This window comes from Rhinoraja longicauda, unplaced genomic scaffold (assembly GCF_053455715.1).
Source record: "Rhinoraja longicauda isolate Sanriku21f unplaced genomic scaffold, sRhiLon1.1 Scf000379, whole genome shotgun sequence".
In the NCBI taxonomy this organism is placed as follows: domain Eukaryota; kingdom Metazoa; phylum Chordata; class Chondrichthyes; order Rajiformes; family Arhynchobatidae; genus Rhinoraja; species Rhinoraja longicauda.
In genome coordinates, this window is record NW_027601596.1 from 90,001 (window position 1) to 97,500 (window position 7,500).

Below are 7,500 nucleotides of genomic sequence, written 5' to 3' on the forward strand. Positions count from 1 at the left end.
GGTCGTGTCGCACTGACGCCCGCCGCGGGGCCGCAAACTGCGGGGTCATAGAGACTTCCGGTGGTAAGTCGTTAACCGTGATCGGGACCGCCCGGACAAGAAATGCCATTTTCTGGCCGGCGGGAGACGGGCCGATAGGCCTGGCGGGAAAGGCGCGCCGCGGCCCCGCTGAAGGCCGCACATCGGACCTCCTCGACTTCCGCCGTCAAATCGTTAACCTGCGGCGGGCAAAAAAGAAGCGACGCCAGCTTTCGGACTTAGTGCAATTCTCGAATGTCGCGGCTGACTTGGCGGTACGAGCGTTCGGAAGTCCCGCCGGAATTGCGACGCTTCGAACGGTCGAGGCGGCCAATCTCGACCTCAGCGGCGGCACTGGCGCGATACACGTTTCTGCCGCCAGGGGGGGGGGGGGTGGGGGGGGGGGGGGGCAAGCCAGCCGGCCGGGGGCGCCCGGCGCCGATCCGGCGCTTACTCGACACGCTCGAGCATCCGAACCCGTCTTATCTACGGGACCGCCGTTGCCACTTGAACACCTTTCGCCGAGAGTATCCGGGCACCCCACCTACCCGCCGGAATCACGAACCACGAGGTAGAAGTCAGGAACCAACAGGAGAAGTCGTGAACTAAATGGCGAATTCATGAACCAAACGGAGAGAAGTCATGAACCGAGCGGTTTAGGGTCAGGGTGAGGGTTGTTAGGGTGAGGCCGTTAGGGTGAGGCCGTTGCTTCGAGCGGGAAGATGGGCAGCCCCGCCCCCCCCCCCCCCCCCCCGTTGGGTGGAAGGAAACCTCTGCTGCGGGCCCGGCAACCATCCCGAACGGACCCGCTGGGTCCAAATGTCTGCCGCGGGCGGTCCTGCTGCGGTCGCGGGTTCGTTGGAAACCTCTCCTGCTGCTGGCATGGCCACCCTCCCCCCCCCCGCCCGACTGACGACCCTGCGGGCCCGGCGACCCGGTGTCCCGTTGCCGCGCGGGGAGTGATCCTCGGGGCCGTGCCGGGCGGGCCCAGCGACACGAAGAGAGTGGGGGGGGGGTCGGAGGGAGTGGCACTGGGGAGAGAGGGGTGGGGGAGAGAGTGCCCCCCCCCCATTAGGGGCGAGTTTATGCAGTCATCAGAGTTTATACCTAACCTCATGATGCTTTATTAGCCGGATAGGCTGTCTGACCTCGCCCCCAGTCCCTACTCCTTCCACTGGATTCTTCTTATACCCTCTTTTTCTTCGTGCCCCCCCCCCCCCCCCCCCCCCACGCAGGGAGGGTTCCAAGAGGGAGGAGGGAGGGAGGGAGTCCCGGGGCCGTGAGAGAGAGAGAGCCTCATTAGCTGCTAGGTTCACCTCATTAGCTGCTAGCTAACGCGTCAGACCTTTTACATTCTTTAGAGGATTGAAACCTCAGGGCCTTTAACCCCCGTTCACCGTTTACACTCAACGATCCTTCCGAACAAAACCCTTACACATCTGTCCGTCCAACTGACCCCCGAGATACCTAACACGCAGATTAACACGTCAGCGGTGATCGGCGTGTCATAGAGGAGTCACAAAGACGGGCAAAATAGAGTGGTTGAATAAAAAATACTCACTCAATTGGCCGTGATTTAACGTAGCACACAATGATGCCAAGCCCATGCAAAGTCCAGTGGCCCAAGCAAACAAATAAGATAGATCTGGCTCGGCGTTCCTCATCTCCACATCGTCACCCAGCACGCCGACGCCCAATAACAATTCCCCCGCAAATTGTGCACCTCGAGCGGCAGTACTTTAAACGGCGCCGTCTTCGGCGTGGACGGCATGAACCAAGTCGGCAAGCATCGTCACCCAGCACACAGACGTCCACTAACAATTCCTCCCCCCTGCAAATTGCGCGCCGCGAACGGCAGTACTTTCAAGTATGCCGCCTTCGGCGGGGACATCGTGAACCAAATCGGCAGGCAGGCGTCGTCAGCCGGTCGACCGACCCCCAGTTGCATTGCCCCAACGGCCATTGTGCACTTCGAACAGAACAGTGCTTTTAAAATATTCCGCCTGCCGCGTGTACATCATGAAACAAATGGAAAGGACGAACCGGGCGTGCAACCGATGCACGGAGAGTGACAGGTCGTCAAGCAAGTCCGTGGCAATCCGTCGGCCGACTCGGCCGCGGCCAGCAGAGGCGTTTTGGCCCGGGCGCGCCGAACTTTGCGCGCCCTCGGTATGCGTAACACTAGCACATGCCTTCAAAACTCACTACAAAATAACCCCAAAGTATGCCGCCTTCCCCGTGGGCCTTGTTACCAATATCTTGCCCTGCTTCCTGATGCCCTTATGGGGTCGGCTCTGTTCTTGCAGAACCCTCAGGTGGTGCAGAGTCTGGGCCATTTTATCAATATCTTGCCCTGATTCCTGATGCCCTTATGGGGTCGGCTCTGTTCTTGCAGAACCCTGAGGTGGTGCAGAGTCTGCGCCTTGTTATCAATATCTTGCCCTGCTTCCTGAAACCCTTATGGGGTTGGTTCTGTTACAAAACCCTCAGGTGGTGCAGAGTCTGGGCCACTTTATAAATAACTCTGCCTGCATTAGGGTCAGGGTCAGGGTTAGGGTTAGGGTTAGGGTTAGGGTTAGGGTTAGGGTTAGGGTTAGGGTTAGGGTTAGGGTTAGGGTTAGGGTTAGGGTTAGGGTTAGGGTTAGGGTTAGGGTTAGGGTTAGGGGTAGGGGTAGGTGGTAGCGGTAGGGGTAGGGGTAGGGGTAGGGGTAGTTTGAACTACTGCCGCTCCAGGCGCGCACTGTGCGTGGGTAATTTTCAGTGGGCGTCGGTGTGCTGGGTGACGATGCCGCCCAGACTCTGCACCACCTGAGGGATCTGCAAGAACAGAGCCGAACCCGCAAGGGTATCGGGAAGCAGGGCAAGATATTGATAACAAGGCCCAGACTCTGCACCACCCGAGGGTTCTGCAAGAACAGAGCCGACCCCATAAGGGTATCAGGAAGCAGGGTGAGATAGTGACACCATTTGTAAAACCGGCAAATCCCACCCAGGAAACATTGCAAAAATTGGCCTCTAATGCTGGAACGTGGGTAAAGCCAAACAAACACGACACGTTTTAAAAGAACGTTACTAAAACAGCCTGGGATATGCCCATGACAAAGGATAGGCCGAACCTCACCAGAAAAAAAGAGAGGGAGACCACGGCAGAGCTGAGGGATAAACATGAGATGGTGATAAAACCAGCAGACGAGGGGAGCAGTAGGGTTACAAATTAATGTCAATATGGGGCCTGCTCCCACTGGGTAATAGACAAAAACATAGAACAGGGTGACAGGAGAGACTGGATAGCACAGAGGATAACCCGTGAGCGAAATAATGGGGTGTATGCAGTTCAATGTAAGGAGTGTACCTTACGGTACATAGGCGAAACAGGTAAAACAGCCTCAGCGGTGATCGACGTGTCAAAGAGGAGTCACAAAGACGGGCAAAATAAAGTGGTTGATTATAGACAATAGACAATAGACAATAGGTGCAGGAGTCGGCCATTCAGCCCTTCGAGCCAGCACCGCCATTCAATGCGATCATGGCTGATCACTCTCAATCAGTACCCCGTTCCTGCCTTCTCCCCATACCCCCTCACTCCGTTATCCTTAAGAGCTCTATCCAGCTCTCTCTTGAAAGCATCCAACGAACTGGCCTCCACTGCCTTCTGAGGCAGAGAATTCCACACCTTCACCACTCTCTGACTGAAAAGGTTCTTCCTCATCTCCGTTCTAAATGGCCTACCCCTTATTCTTAAACGGTGGCCCCTTGTTCTGGACTCCCCCAACATTGGGAACATGTTTCCTGCCTCTAATGTGTCCAATCCCCTAATTATCGTATATGTTTCAATAAGATCCCCCCTCATTCTTCTAAATACCAGTGTATACAAGCCCAATCGCTCCAGCCTTTCAACATACGACCGTCCCGCCATTCCGGGAATTAACCTAGTGAACCTACGCTGCACGCCCTCCATAGCAAGAATATCCTTCCTCAAATTTGGAGACCAAAACTGCACACAGTACTCCAGGTGCGGTCTCACCAGGGCCCGCTACAACTGTAGAAGGACCTCTTTGCTCCTATACTCAACTCCTCTGGTTACGAAGGCCAACATTCCATTGGCTTTCTTCACTGCCTGCTGTACCTGCATGCTTCCTTTCATTGACTGATGCACTAGGACATCCAGATCTCGTTGAACTCCCCCTCCTCCTAACTTGACACCATTCAGACAATAATCTGCCTTTCTACTCTTACTTCCAAAGTGAATAACCTCGCACTTATCTACATTAAACTGCATCTGCCATGTATCCGCCCACTCACACAACCTGTCCAAGTCATCCTGCAGCCTTATTGCATCTTCCTCACAATTCACACTACCCTCCAGCTTAGTATCATCTGCAAATTTGCTAATGGTACTTTTAATCCCTCCGTCTAAGTCATTAATGCATATCGTAAATAGCTGGGGTCCCAGCACCGAACCTTGCGGTACCCCACTGGTCACTGCCTGCCATTCCGAGAGGGACCCATTTATACCCACTCTTTGCTTTCCGTCTGTCAACCAATTTTCTATCCATGTCAGTACCCTACCCCCAATACCACGTGCCCTAATTTTGCCCACTAATCTCCTATGTGGGAGCTTGTCGAAGGCTTTCTGAAAGTCGAGGTACACCACGTCCACTGACTCTCCCCTGTCAATTTTCCTAGTTACATCCTCAAAACATTCCAGTAGATTTGTCAAGCATGATTTCCCCTTCGTAAATCCATGCTGACTCGCAATGATCCTGTTACTGCTATCCAAATGCTCAGCAATTTCGTCTTTTCTAATTGACTCCAGCATCTTCCCCACCACTGATGTCAGACTAACTGGTCTATAATTACCCGTTTTCTCTCTCCCTCCCTTCTTAAAAAGTGGGATAACATTTGCTATCCTCCAATCCACAGGAACTGATCCTGAATCTATATAGAACATTGAAAAATGATCTCCAATGCTTCCACTATTTCTAGAGCCACCTCCTTAGGTACCCTGGGATGCAGACCATCAGGCCCTGGGGATTTATCAGCCTTCAGTCCCATCAGTCTACCCAAAACCATTTCCTGCCTAATGTGGATTTCCTTCAGTTCCTCCATCACCCTAGGTTCTCCGGCCCCTAGAACATTTGGGAGATTGTGTGTATCTTCCTCAGTGAAGACAGACCCAAAGTAACGGTTTAACTCGTCTGCCATTTCTTTGTTCCCCATAATAAATTCCCCCGTTTCTGTCTTCAAGGGACCCACATTTGCCTTGACTATTTTTTCCCTCTTCACGTACCTAAAAAAACTTTTGCTATCCTCCTTTATATTATTGGCTAGTTTACCCTCGCACCTCATCTTTTCTCCCCGCATTGCCTCTTTAGTTAACTTTTGTTGCTCTTTAAAAGAGTCCCAATCCTCTGTCTTCCCACTCTTCTTTGCTATGTTATACCTCCTCTCCTTAATTTTTATGCTGTCCCTGACTTCCCTTGTCAGCCACAGGTGTCTCTTACTCCCCTTAGAGTCTTTCCACCTCTTTGGAATAAATTGATCCTGCAACCTCTGCATTATTCCCTGGAATACCTGCCATTGCTGTTCTACCGTCTTCCCTGCTAGGGCCTCCTTCCAGTCAATTTTGGCCAGCTCCCGCCTCATGCCTCTGTAATCCCCTTTGCTATACTGTAATACAGACACTTCCGATTTTCCCTTCTACCTTTCCATTTGCAGAGTAAAACTTATCGTGTTGTGATCACTGCCTCCTAACGGCTCTTTTACCTCTAGTCCCCTTATCAGATCAGGATCATTAAAAACACTCACTCTATTGGCCGTGATTTAACCTAGCACACAGTGTTGCAAAGCCCATGCAAAGTCCAGTGGGCCAAGCAAACAAATAAGATAGATCTGGCTCGGCGTTCCACATCTCCACATCGTCACCCAGCACGCCGACGCCCATTAACAATTCCCCCGCAAATTGTGCACCTCGAGCGGCAGTACTTTAAACGGCGCCGTCTTCGGCGTGGACGGCATGAACCAAGTCGGCAAGCATCGTCACCTAGCACACAGACGTGCACTAACAATTCCTCCCCCCGCAAATTGCGCGCCGCGAACGGCGGTACTTTCAAGTATGCCGCCTTCGGCGGGGACATCGTGAACCAAATCGGCAGGCAGGCGTCGTCAGCCGGTCGACCGACCCCCAGCTGCATTTCCCCAACGGACATTGTGCACTTCGTACAGAACAGTGCTTTTAAAATATTCCGCCTGCCGCGTGGACATCATGAACCAAATGAGCAGGCAGGCATCATATCATATCATATCATACACATACAGCCGGAAACAGGCCTTTTCGGCCCTCCAAGTCCGTGCCGCCCAGCGATCCCCGTACATTAACATTATCCTATACCCACTAGGGACAGTCAGCCCCCAGCACAACGACGCCCCCGCTAACAATTCCCCACGCACATGGTGCGCTCGAGCTGCAGCACTTTAAAGTACGCCGCCTTCGGCGGGGACATCGTGAACCAAAGGAGCAGGCAGCCATGGTCACCGCCAGCACAACGACGGCGCCGCTAACAATTCCCCGCGCACCTTGTGCGCTCGAGCTGCAGTACTTTAAAGTACGCCGCCTTCGGCGGGGACATCGTGAACCAAAGGAGCAGGCAGCCATGGTCACCGCCAGCACAACCACGGCGCCGCTAACAATTCCACGCGCACCTTGTGCGCTCGAGCTGCAGTACTTTAAAGTACGCCGCCTTCGGCGGGGACATCGTGAACCAAAGGAGCAGGCAGCCATGGTCACCGCCAGCACAAGCACGGCGCCGCTAACAATTCCCCGCGCACCTTGTGCGCTCGAGCTGCAGTACTTTAAAGTACGCCGCCTTCGGCGGGGACATCGTGAACCAAAGGAGCAGGCAGCCATGGTCACCGCCAGCACAACCACGGCGCCGCTAACAATTCCCCGCGCACCTTGTGCGCTCGAGCTGCAGTACTTTAAAGTACGCCGCCTTCGGCGGGGACATCGTGAACCAAAGGAGCAGGCAGCCATGGTCACCGCCAGCACAACCACGGCGCCGCTAACAATTCCCCGCGCACCTTGTGCGCTCGAGCTGCAGCACTTTAAAGTACGCCGCCTTCGGCGGGGACATCGTGAACCAAAGGAGCAGGCAGCCATGGTCACCGCCAGCACAACGACGGCGCCGCTAACAATTCCCCGCGCACCTTGTGCGCTCGAGCTGCAGTACTTTAAAGTACGCCGCCTTCGGCGGGGACATCGTGAACCAAAGGAGCAGGCAGCCATGGTCACCGCCAGCACAACCACGGCGCCGCTAACAATTCCACGCGCACCTTGTGCGCTCGAGCTGCAGTACTTTAAAGTACGCCGCCTTCGGCGGGGACATCGTGAACCAAAGGAGCAGGCAGCCATGGTCACCGCCAGCACAAGCACGGCGCCGCTAACAATTCCCCGCGCACCTTGTGCGCTCGAGCTGCAGTACT